This window comes from Rattus rattus, chromosome 1 (assembly GCF_011064425.1).
Source record: "Rattus rattus isolate New Zealand chromosome 1, Rrattus_CSIRO_v1, whole genome shotgun sequence".
Classification (NCBI taxonomy): domain Eukaryota; kingdom Metazoa; phylum Chordata; class Mammalia; order Rodentia; family Muridae; genus Rattus; species Rattus rattus.
Window position 1 is genome coordinate 50252696 of NC_046154.1, and position 13692 is coordinate 50266387.

The following is a 13692-nucleotide window of genomic DNA, read 5'->3' on the forward strand; positions in this document are numbered from 1 at the left end:
ACGAGCCTAATGCCTGAGTCTTTTGGAAATCTTAAGATGCCTATGGTGAATGAGTTTCTTCCTCTGCTCCACCACTTCCTCTTTGAACGGCATCACTCATGTATCCAGGATCAAATAGCACCAAAATCATGGCCCTTTCATGCCAGCCTGCCTTTAATTGCTTGCCTCCACACCATGCTCATGCCCTCTCCTTCTCTAGGATTGTCCTTCCTGGATCTCGTTTATTGCAGGCCTTTCCGAACTGAAGTCTAGTTTAAATGAAACCTCCTCTGATCTTTTCTTTTTTACCCCTTCTTGTCTATATTGTGGCTGCCTGTCTTGATTCCTGCCAGGGGTTGGAGCAATTTTCTACATGGCCGGCTCCCCATTGAGATTGTAATCTCCCAGAGTAGATGTTAAGCTCCTTATAAATGGAGATCGAGCTGGTTGTAACATCTGCCGCAGCACTAGTGTCCAAGTCCATTCGGTCAATGTGACCATAAGTCTCCATTGGCAAACATCAATCAAAAGTACTTAAGGACATGGGAATTCCTTCCAATCAGGATGCCTTGACTGTAGTCCAATTGGAGCTTACAAAGAAACACGGGGGATCCATAATAGAGCCACGGAGGGGAGCTGAGGTGAAGGGAGGGACCAGGAGTATTAAACAGGAGTATAGCATTTGAAACTATGGTCACCTTTCTAAGCTTAGTTCTGGTGCTATGAGATTTGAACTTGAGTGTCCTGTTGCATTTATATACTAATGGACACTATAAAGATACTTGTACTTGGGGAGTAGGGATTACAAATTTCAAGATTTTTTTTGTATTCCTTAGCACATGAAAGCTTAGTAAGCGTGAGACATTCAGTACATGCTCCTACAGTTGTCACCCATTTAGACATGAACTTCTCACTTGCATTCTCCTGGCTCCTTCTACAAAAGTGACCTGTGGGATAATAAGCCCCATATTCTAGCACAAAACCACAGATATTTGGGCAGTACTGATGACAACCCTGGTCCACACAGCTCCTGAACGAATGCCTTAGTCCTGCTAGATAAATGTTAAGACATCTGTATCTGTTTAATTATTTGAGTGAGATATTTTACCCTGAAACCAGTAACTGATCACAAAATTGCAGTGTCTGCACACATTGGCTTGAGTGTAAATCCCAGCAGAGAAGATTCTAGCTGATACCTACGACCACATACCCTTCTTACACACAAATATCCTCTTGCCCTCCTAAGGGGGAGAGTAAAAGCAGATGCATCTGGCATGGCTGGAAGTGCTAATGACTCTGGGCACTGCCCTTGGAGGAGAGCTGCCTATGTGAGTGACAATTACCACATAATATCCATGGAAACTATTTTGAAAAATGCTATTCTAGGTGATTGGACAATATCGAGGGCTTATGAATATTTGAAGGGTGGGGCTATGTGTTTGTAGTAGATGTACTGGTATAAGAGCAGAAAGAGTGATTTATGTGTCCAACCCACCATAAATTCAAGTGTTCCTTTTGTCTCCCCACACTGCTTGGTACAACATACTCAGATAGAACCCTACTACCCATGAACCTCAAGAAAGTAAGAGCATGACATCCTGGGTGTTCATTTAAAAACATAGTCAAGCTAGGATCGTGGGCATGTAATGTTGATTCCAATATAAAGTTAACTTACACTGCAAATTGCCGAAAGAGGACAGCTGATCACTAGGGACCTTCACGACTGGATTTAGCGATCCATAATATTTACCCAGTTTAAAGACAAACGAGCCTGCACCCCCTGATTTTGTGGACTGATCTGGGTTGGGCTCACCCTGTTCAAATGGGTTTGCAGTAGAAAGGTCCAGGTCAAGGGAAGAAATGAGTTACTGCTGTTATCAGGGAGAAACAGGGACATTAAAAGGAGGTGCTGCTGGGACCGTACTTCTCTTCATTGGCCCCTTCTTGAGCACAGAGCACCCTGAGTACTTTCACACATTGGGATGCTTTCTTAGGCTTTTCCTTTAGCGTGAAATGGCCTTGCTAACCATTTTACCTATTGTGATGGTTAACCTTGTCAACTTGAGAGGATTTAGGGTTACCAAAGAGACACAATTTTGGGAAGTCTGGGAGGGTATTCCTAGATATTTAGCTAAGAAGATAAAACTTATCCTGGATGTGGGCAGTAACATCTCATAGACTGGGGTCCAGGACAGATAGGGAGGAGGAAGTGAACGGGGCCTCAGCATCTCTCTCTGCTTCTTGGCTAAGGGCACAGTGTAAGCAACTGAGTCACATCACATTGTGGTGAACTAAACTCTCAAGTGAACTCGTCTTCCTCTGAGTTACTACTGTTCATTGCTTTGACCCAACTAGTACACCTACCTAACTTTCTTGAAGTCCAACCCAGATGTAGCTTCTTTGACCCTCTGCTTACCCTACTCTCTGTCTCTCTCCTAAGTATTATTTGAATGTGTTATGAATCTCCTTGCACTTGTTTAAGGCCTGCCATTCCAATAGAATGGAAGTCCACTTTGAAGCTTCCCTCTGCCTCACTTCTCTAAAAGCAGTTCCATCTCAAGCCAGGCCATTCCTTTCTCCAGTATGTCACTCAAGACCATAGCCTTCCTTGACGGACCTCCTCTCACCTTGGCCAAGCCATGGCCATTTACTACTTAGTACATTGTGGTTTCCAATTTCTCTCTTGCTTTTCTGCAACATATACTCTAAATCAGTCACAGTAACATTTAAAAGACATAATTTATCTCTTTATACTCTGTGTTCAAAACATACCCAGGGTACCCTTTGCACTTAAAGGTTCCCCCATGACCTGACTTAGAATAAACATACTTTATTCTCTCTTACTCTGTGCATTCCAGACTCAGTGGCCTTCAGGCTCTTCTACAAGCTCCCCTACAGGCCAAGGGCTCTGTTGCTTGAGATGGCCTAATCCACTATTCCAACAACTTCTCTGAAAATCCCCAATCTCACATCTACACTGATCAGTTTAAATGTCATTTGATCAGAGAATTCTGCCCTACCCCTTTCTTTATTAATGAAGTCCCTTGGTTATAGTTTTTCAAAGCACTGAAAAGTTCCTTTCCTAGACCTTGCCATTATTTATATCTAGGTATCTATGCTATATATAAAATATAAGAATATAAGAATAAATTTTATAGTCACTTAAATATCTACCCTCCCATAGACTCTAGGCTCCATAAAGTCCAATGCATGTTTTTGTTTACTTGTTTGTTTGTTTGCACTGTGTAGCTTGAAGGAGAGTGACTGAGAATGTTTAACCAGATCCTAACTCCTGAGATGAGTAAATGCTAGTTAATAAGAGTCTGCTGATCTAATCAAATTATCATATTGAAATAAAAAATATAATCTTGGATTTTGTAGGTAGGCCCTTAATCCAGTTGCACAACCACAGGTGTTCTTAAAATAGAAAACACACAGAGATTCAAGGAAGAGTAGGGAGAAGGTGACCAACAGGGCAGAGACTGAAGTGATGTGACCACAAGATGAGGAATGGCTGAGACTATCAGAAGTCACTAAGAATGGGCAAGAGAACACAGCTGTGTTAACACCTGCTGAAGTCCAAGAGAATACACAGCTGCTGTTCTAAGTGAACAGATGTGATGGCTTCATGTTCTGTCACCTGTATATTCTGAGTGCTGGTTAGTAATTAATATCTCTAAATTGCTTTAAGATTTATTATATGCATTGAAGTGTCTTGCCTGCCTGCATGTATGTGTACCTTATGCATACCTATTGCCCATGAAGGAAAGCAGAGTGCATCAGAGTCCCTGGAATTGGAGTTTATTATGGTTATGAACTGCCCAGTGGGTTCTGGGAAATGCATGCAGGTCCTCTTCAAGAACAAGAGCTCTTAACCACTGAGCCACCTCTCCCTCCCCCAGTAACTATATCATGAATGAATGAGAACGTGAGTAGGAGGAATCACTCACTCAGTAGTCATACCAGAAAGTACCACTAAAGAGAAATCAGGAAGGATTCAAGTTAATAATCAAGTTGAAATAAATTAGAACTCTTCTTTTTACAAAATGGTTGTTACTAAACCTTTAGAGATTCCATATGTGGAGAAAGAGTAGAAAGCTAGGCAGCTTCCTTCTTTTATAAAAGAAGATTACAGAATTGAGAAAGGTTATCTAACTAACCCAAAGTCACCCAGCCAGCACAGGCAGAAAGAAGGGAGTTGCATTTGCTTCTACAATTCCCACACTGGCAGCTTTTACCATATCTTTCCTAAGGACAACTGTATCATTCTAATTAAAGGCATTGGGCAGGTTGCTGCTGTCTCCATCAAAGAGACCAGCATTCACAAACTAGTTAGTATGTGTAGGTCCTCACCGATAACGAAATAAATATTGAAGCCAATCTCAAGAACTGTTAAGATAAAAACAAAATTTCCCATTCACATCCCAAGGAATCCAAGGGGGAATATGCACGTTAGACAGGCATTTACTATTCTGTTGCTTGATTTAATTATGATTTCACTTCTAGCATTCAAATATTTAAGAAGTTTATCAGGCATTATCTCTTCAATTAAGAATTTACCCAAAATATATTAAAATGCATAGAATAAGCCAGCTCCAGAAGTGAGACCTTTGTTTCTTCGTTTGTGACTCAGATGACCCTACCTGAAGAGTCTCTAACAATTACAGTTGAAATTTAATGCATTGTTCACGAATCACAGGGAAAAAAAAATCCACAAAACCAAAATGAACGAATGAACCATTCTTTTCTATACACACGAAGGAGTATCTTCAATCTGTATTTCCTCTTCTTTCAGTGTATGAGAATGACCAATGTTCTGGAAATCAGAATGCCTTCGGGTGTAACTTACCATCCTGTTCGGCCATCCAGTGACATAACCAATATGACTGCCAGGCGACACTCCTAGTAGTCCACCTTTAATCCAAATGCATCCCTACACTAACTAGGTCTATAAAACACTTGTCAGTGAAATGAACTGTGGCCGTGGAGGTGGCTCAGTGGGGACCTTACATTCCATGCAAGCAGGGAGGCCTTGGATAAAATCCTCAGAACACACATAAAGCCAGGAACTCTAGCACACATCTGGAATCCCAGTGCTGCTGCAGTGAGATGAGAGGCAGGGCAGGGGAATCCCAGGAAGCACAGGCACAGGCCAGTGGGCATGGTGTGCACAGCAGGGAACAACAAAAAGTGAGACCTTGTCTCAGACAAGGTGGAAAAAGGGAGAGATATTCAAGGTTGTTTTCTGACCTCCACATGAACTCAGACAGATGCACTCAGGTCTACACACATCACACACACACACACACACACACACACACACACACACACACACACACACACACACACACCACACACACACTCATACCCCACCCACACAGGCACACACACACACACACACACACACACACACTCACACATACACACACCATACATTCACACCAAACACATATTCAAGCTACACAGTGATTCCGAGAGCCCGTCATGTTATTTCCTTCAGTGACTAAGTCCCAAGAACCTAGTTATACTTGGAGAAATGCAGAGGTCTTTAGTCAATGCCCCTGCTGCAGACCCAGCCGTACATACCCACACCTCTTTAGCCAATATTCCCTTAAGCACACTCAGGACCGAAACCTTTCACATCAGCCCTGGAATCCATTACTCTGAACAGCTATGGCTAGTTCCATTCACAAAGTCTGCATTCCTGTCGTTCATGTGGGTATATGTCCGAGGGCTCGCCTACATGCCTTTTGTGGGAAAGGCACACCGCTCTAGGCACTGGTGACAGAAGCATGGGGGCTGGTTCTGTTAAAAATTATTCAGAAAATTAGCAAAGAAAGGCAACCAAGTAGTTTTGCAAAAGCCTTGTGCGTAACAGTGGAGCCAGCTGCTCAGTGCTTCAAAACCCCTTCCTCCAAAAGACTTCTAGGGAGAAACAGCATCCTGTAAGGTTTCAAGAGAAGGAGGCCGGGGTCTACTAGGTCAAAGGTCATCCTGAACTCAGGGACCCACTGCACTGATTTGCTACTCTCACTTAATCCTTTCCAGTGGCATTGGTCACCGTGGTAAAATCCTCAAAGGGCCACCAAAGAGAGAAATCCTTGTGAAGATTTATCGCTCTCCAGGCAGCTGTCTGGCTACTGCCCCTTACAGATGTAGCCACTTTCTTTCATTCGGGCACACTGTGACTCGTTCAATCCATCCCGTAGTTTTTACAGGAAAATTTGCTCCTTCAGTGGGCTTTATTTTCAGAGAGATCAATAAAAAGTCTGGATCCCAGAATAAAATATTATATGATAGTTTTGTACCATGAAACTTAAATCTGATTAGCTGAGGCCCATATTCAAACTCATTTCACCGCTCCCCAGGGCCTGTGGGTAAAACCAAGAATTTTAATCTGTGGTATGGCCCTCCTGGGTAAGCCTTTGCCTATGCTGCCGTGACATCTTTTATCAAGATCTCCACATGTTAGCAGCCAGCCATGCAGATCTCCTTTATGTTGTGGCCTGAGGACTCACTGATGGGCTCTTAGTGGAGGAGTGGTCAGAACTGATATATATATTTTCAGAAACTTCCTCCACAGTCCCTGAATAAAGCGACAACAGCAGAAAAATTCATAGACAATTGAACTTTTTTCTCAACCCTAAACCCCTATAATGAGGCATACCATAAATTCTCAAGGAAATGAAAAACAAACAAACAAGCAGGCAAACAAAACCGAGCAAAGCAATAACAAAACCCCATGTCATTGTGCATAAAATCTTTTCCTTTTTCTTTTTAATACATGGATTAGTACTTCAGTAAAAAGCTAAAAATGAACCCAGACCCCATGTGTCGTCTCAGGGACCATCCATTAAGCATTCTCAGTTAACTGGGAATCTCTCCACAGATCCTACATTTCCCAGTAAGTTACTAGTTAGTATAAGTAGCATACTATGGGTAGTAGCCATTGTGAACAGGTGTATATGGTTACACATTTGAATAGTTACTGTGTTTTAGTATGATGTGACTTTGTAATGCCCCCAGCCCAACCCCCGCCCACCACCACCACCACCACCACCACCACCACCACCACCACCACCACCACCACCACCACCACCAGGGGCCTGTGTGTGGAACACTTTGTTTCCAGTAGGGGGCGCTGTTGGGAGATGGTGGGAATTTCAGGAGGTAGGTCTTAGCTAGAGGAAATGGGTCACTGACACTTGTCTTGGGTATCTTGTTCCTTCTCTCTGCTTCCTGGATACCCTGAGGTATGCAGCCTTGATCCGCCATACATTCGCATTGCTACATAGCCCTGTCTTATCATGGCCCCAAAACAACAGAGCCAGTTGGCCATAGGCTAAAATCTAATAGAGGGTGACAAATCAATGCTTCCTATCTTAGGGCGTTTATGTGGCTCATCTAGTCACAGTGACGAGAGCCAAAGTGGGGTTGGTCATTCTGCTTTCTGTACTCATTACAAGGTGTGCCTTGAATCTGCGTGTTAATTTAGTTAAGCAGAGACATAAACACTATGAGGCAATATATTAGTTTACAAGAAAAATGTTCCTCCAGCGACTTGGAGATGTAGAGCCCAGACAATCCAATCTAGAACTAATAACACTTGGGTACCAAATTACTATGCAGAACATGTAACTGTTAGATCTGTCCCTTCTGATAGATTTATTATTCAACAAATTGCCCATCAATTCTATTAGGCAACAAAGAACAAAGGGTTGAGGGAGACATTGTTCTTGCCTTCCAGCGGTAACATGTGCCCATTTGTTTTAGGACTCTGACACATGAAATAGAAACTAATAAGGCTCAGTTTGACCCATCTTGTTACTCCATTTCCTACATGCTCTTAAGTCAACCATCACACACACACACACACACACAGACACACACACACACACACACACACACACACACACTTTCTTAGTCCTAATTTGTTTTTTATTAATGTGTATATGTCTTATGCTTATGTGTGCGCGTGCGTGCGTGTATTGAATACATGCATATGTATGTGGATGAGTGCACAAGCACAAACTGGATGTATGTATGAAGGCCTGGCTGTGTTGCTGGTAATCTCCCTTGATCACTATTCACCTTGTATTTTGAGGCAAGGTCTCTCAATCAAACCCAGAGCTTGCTATTGCAGCTACTCTGGCTAGTCATCTTGCTCTGGGGATCCCCTGACGACTTTTCCAGGCTGGAATTATAATCAAGCTGCTCACAAGCCTTTACGTGGGTTCTGGGGATCGAAACTCCATTTCTCTTGCTGTACAAGAGATCGGTGGTTTAACCATTGATCCATTTCCCCAGACCTCACAGCATCTATTTCATGCTCTTATGATGGTTAGGTAATTATCTTCCCAAGTCTGACTTTAGCTCATTGTTGCTTAACATCACTTTAATGTATATTACAAAATTCTAACCTGGACTTTTGATTCCCTTCTGAGTGAAAACCATTTTAATTTGTCTTCGATAAACATTTTGTTCTACTTGATTAGGAGCCTTAATGCTATCACTGAGACAGTGACAACTGTTAATGCCACATTGTAACACATCAGCCTAATGTAACTACCCCAAGTTTCCTAGGGGAACTGCATACATTTAAGAAACAAAGTGAACCACATCACAAAGTGGCTCCTTGTACAACATCACTACAAACAAAGAGTTTGGATGTATGAGAACAGGGGAACTCTGATTCACATGCCACTTCAGCTGAGGTTCCTGTCCTCTTCTTTATGACTTTATTAAATGAGTGGATAAATGATAAAGGATTATTCAGGTGCCTTAGGAAACACTTTGCCAGTCTTAGCAGTGGCTAGAAAACACTTATTAAATGTCATTTACTGTATTTTTAAACCCAACTTATGAAAACAATATATTTGACATCACATAGTATTATATCTGTTGGGTTGGTTTTATCAAGTTTAGAACTATTTAGATAATTAACTTTATGGCAGTCTCTGATCCTAAAAACTGGCAAAATAATAGCCAGCAAGACACTGCCTTAAATTCACATTAAAAAAATAACGAACAGAGATATTATTTCATAAATAAATCTTTTGCTGAATAGAAATGTCCTCCAAATTCAGGCCTGTTAAAACCAAAGAAGTAAACAGCGTTTATCAGTCTAAGGAAGTTCCTGAAATGTACAAGATCCACAAGGCCCATCCTCATGATCATTTATTTAGTTTTACAGTTGTTGGAGAGAGGAGACTCTTCCACATGCGGAGCTGTCAGAGAACTCCAGGGGTGTGGCTCTCATCAGTGCTCACTCACGTTAGGATGAACATTTTGAAAACACAGCTGCTTGTGAGTTACACATGCCCCTGTGAATAACAACTCACCTATACTTCTGGAAGTAAGTCCAATGATCACTGGTTTAGTAAGCTAGACTTGGATCACTTATTTCTTGGATCTGTTGTTGATATTCCATCTGGGGTGACTAGATATTTGTTTAGATGTACTCAGGAAAAGTCACAAAATAGCTTGGATAGCTTTTGATAGGAGATAGACAAAGAAGAGACTCCACCAGATTCTGAAATAAATGAACCATGGTAGAAGGAATCAATATGATGAGGGGAGTTATTTCATAATGGATACAGTGCCTTATGGTAGGCCCTCTGTTCTAGATTGACTGATGAAAGATTGAAGCAAAGAAGAGATACATATTTTTATTTGTGATGAAGACATTGATCAAAGGCTGGAAAGTGCAGGACATTCAGAACAGGCCCACTGTTTACACTGTGGAAGGTACCTCAAAGGGTCTTCAAACCACAAGAAAAACTAATTTAAAATTCATTGTAAGCACATGAATCTGAGGTTGTAATCACATAATATTTTTGTGTCATACTTTTCAAATAATGAACTTCAACTTACCAAAACCATGTTTTCAGAGTGAAATAAAGAGATTACACCTTTACTTCAAAGTAATCAGTGTTTCGGAACATTTTCTCATGCTTTATGTTCAATGTGTTCCACATTCTAATCTTCACAAGTGATACATGTTTCCTTTCAAGCACCATAAGACATATTTGTTTTTTTCATTTACCTACATGTGTGTTCCTATGTGGGTTTGTGCACATGAGTGCAAGGGTTCTAGAAGGGGAGGGGGGCTCAGATTCCCAGAGCTAGAGTTACAACTGGCATTGGCTACTGAGAACAGAACTCTGGTCACGTCCATAAGCAAGGAGTGTCCTCAAGTACTGAGCCACATCTCCAGTCCCCACCATAAAAGGCCTTTTAAACAGTTATATCTTCCTAAGAAAAGGCTTATCTTATTGTATGTCAGCTAGGACTTAATTGCAGGTCATGAAAACCAGTGGACTTGCTTACTCCTTTCTGCCACTATGTCTTTCATTGGCTTTGCCTTTCGGCGGACCAGCTGATGCCAGTCCCCAGGCTCCATGAGGGCCACCAGCTTGCAGACACACTCCTTTGTCTGTAACTCCCCACCTGACCTTCTGTCTTCAGCGTGTCTTCCTTGCTGAGAGGTTAATTTACTGAGATTCAAAGAAGTTAAGCTTCTGCCCACAGACACCTGGGAAAAGGTGAAACCCTAAGATTTAAACTTAGGTTTCTAAGGCTCCAGAGCCTATATTTGTTCTTCCAACTACATCCTGCTGGTTTGCGGGGCATCTGAGTTCTCCACAGTGTGACGCCGTCTTAGTAGGGAAGGCCTAGGTTACGGTATTCTATTAGAAAAAAAATTACCTATGTTAAAAGATGTTTTGTGATGTGTAGGACAAAGCGAGCTATTTAAATTGAAATCATTTCCCTAGTATCCAAGATCTCTAAATCTCATGCACATTAAGTTTGAATTAACACTAACAAGGGTCTAACAGCTTTGATGCTGTGTTCTTAGATAATTAAATTCTCAGAAAATCATTCCACATTTGAGGGAGAAGCGAAGGACACAGAGAGTTCAGTCTTAATTCAAAGTCACTTACACATGTTACCTGCTGTTTCCGGGCCTTCACTGAACCAGCAGGGAGGATTTGATATTAAAAATGAGGTTTCTTTATTTTTGTGGGGGGGGGGAGAGAAGTCTTTGTGGGGGTGTGTGACTGACTGGTGAACTGTTCCTATGCTATTGGACGCTACGAGCCTCTCCTGGAAATCCATAAAATCCATTATGCATCAGAGGCTGTCCCCTCCCTTCACTTCCCCTCACAGCCATGCCCTTCCTGTCTTCTGTTTACAAAGCCCTGTCTATTCGTCACTGCGTGTGACCCTCACAGAGACCTGCAGAAAGTAGAAAGACATTATCCAAAGAAAAAGACTGACTGGCAATTCATTGTCCAGGTTTTAAGAGGTGACACTTACCTGGGATTATATTTCCTAAGTTTGACTTGATTTTCCCAACTTGAAGCCATAAAATCAATTTTGTCATGTCTTAGAAGTCAGGAGATTTGGAAGGCTGGCTCACTATAATGAACCTCACAGGAGACTGAGTTCTGGCTTCAGATCTGGAGCGGTTAAACCAGTAAGACCAGGGCATTGTTTTTTAAGAGAGACAGATTAGCAGAAGGTTGTTTGATTTTCAACAAAAGAAAGTTGAGGCTCTGCTGAGTTTAAATAACTTGCCCTAAGTCACCCAGTTAGGACGGTGGAAAAACACTAGAATATTCTGCTTCCTTCCACACCAATGAACTGCTATGAGAATTAAAGCATGGGAGGAAGCAGGTAGGTGCTTGAGAAGGCTTGCCTCGCGTTTAAGAGGAGTCACAGACACTGACCCCCATATCTGGTTCTATTGTCTTGCTCTGGGTCCTGGATTTCTACTATGGAAAGACACATAGTTAACAAGAGTTCTATTGTTCGCTCAGCACTTGCTGTGTGACATTGTTTTCAGCATCACACACAAATATAGTGACACACTCGACCATCACAACAACTCGTTGCTGTCATCCCCATTTCAAAGCTAAAGAAGTGACAGGGCTGGTACAAAGAATGGGATTCATTGGTCGAGGTCATACCCAGAAACAAAGTAGCAGATCCAGGAATTAAACTCAAAACAATCCAGCTTACTCTGTCTATATCTTCCCAAGTAGAAAAAGATGCTCCTATCCCAACCCCAATGGAACCTTCAGCAATGCTAGGAAGGTGATGACTTGGTTAAATGTCTTGTCTCTTTTATTAACCAAGACTAAATTTCCACCCTGGGGTTTCTAGAAGGGGTCTTCTAGCTCCAAGAACACAGTCAATCTTATTAAGTTGTCGCATTCTGTGTCTATGAACATTTAGTCATTGTGACAAGATGACTAAGATAAATAACTCAGAAGGAAAAGAGAATGCTTATTGACTTACAGCTTCAGTTTGCGGTTGGCTCCATTGCTTGAACCCAAAACAAGAGAAGGGGCTGGAGACAAGACACACCTTCCTAAGGTAAGCCTCATCCTGCTTCCTCAACCATGCTCCTCCTCCCATAAGCCCCTTCAGCTATGAGTGCATCAATGTGCTACCCTATTGATAAGGTTAGTATGCCTTCTGGATCCTGGCCTCTCTCTGTCCACCTCTAGCCTCCTCAGCACAAGTGTGTGCACTTACACACACTTAGGCATGCAGGCTTACTCATAAACATAACACAAATCTATTATTGTTAGTGTCTGGGTCGTCCATATGTTTGTACCTTGGATATGCAGACAACCCTATTAGTTCACTGAAACTTATGCTGTAGTTTCTTAGCAGGAAACAGTATGGTTGAGAAGGTTTGTTATCAGAAAGAAAGTCATCAAGCACAAGGAACCTCTTGAACCACAGTGCTGACTTTGTAATCTAATTTTTGAATGCTCAGACATGTATGTATTTTTAGTTTATCTCCTAAAAATGTTATGGCTGCTTATGGTAGACATGACTTCTGTATTTCGCCATATGCATAAAAGAAGAAAACTACAAACCTACTGATGAGTTTTAGGAATGAGGACTCTTGGAAGACAATTCTTTTAGCTCTACTAGAACTTAGAGCCTTCTATGGGCAGCATCTCCTAGATTCCTGCACTTGGATCAAGTATGTCTCATCTCTCAGCCTATCAGTCAGGTGCCTGATTCTCAACTCTATCGTATGGCTGGAAGTGCTCAGAGGAGTGTTGGTTGTCTCTGTCCAGTCTTTCCTTGTTCTGACTCTCAGATGATTGATAGTGACTGTGGCTTTCCATTTCATAGTTACTGTGTTTCTTAGTTGAGGTTTCTATTTTGAAGGGTGGTGGTGGTAAAACACCACGATCAAAAGCAATGCAGAGAAGAAAGGGCTTATTGAAGTTTACAAGGCTCAAGTCACACTCTGTCATTGAGGCAGGGTAGGGAAGGGCAAGAGTTCAAGGCAAGAACCTAGAGGCAGGAATTGAAAGCAAAGACCATGAAGGGATGCTGCTTGCTGGCATGCTCCCCATGGTTTATTCATCCTGATTTCTTACACAACACAGTACCTCCTACCAAAAAGTCATCATCTATAATTAGCTGACCTCTCCACATCAATCAGCAATTAAGAAAATGTCCTGTACTCTTGCCTGCAGATCAGTCTCAGAGAGGTATCTCCTCAGTTGTGGTTTCCTTTATTCAAGTGACTCTAGATTTTGTCAACTTAGCAAAAATACCAATAAGGACATTTAGCCAAATTTTAGCCATCATAGAAGTAAAGTTATAGAATAAAAGAGCTACATCTTATAATCGAAGACCACCCATTGCTGAACATGATAAGCAGCTATCTAGATGAAGAGA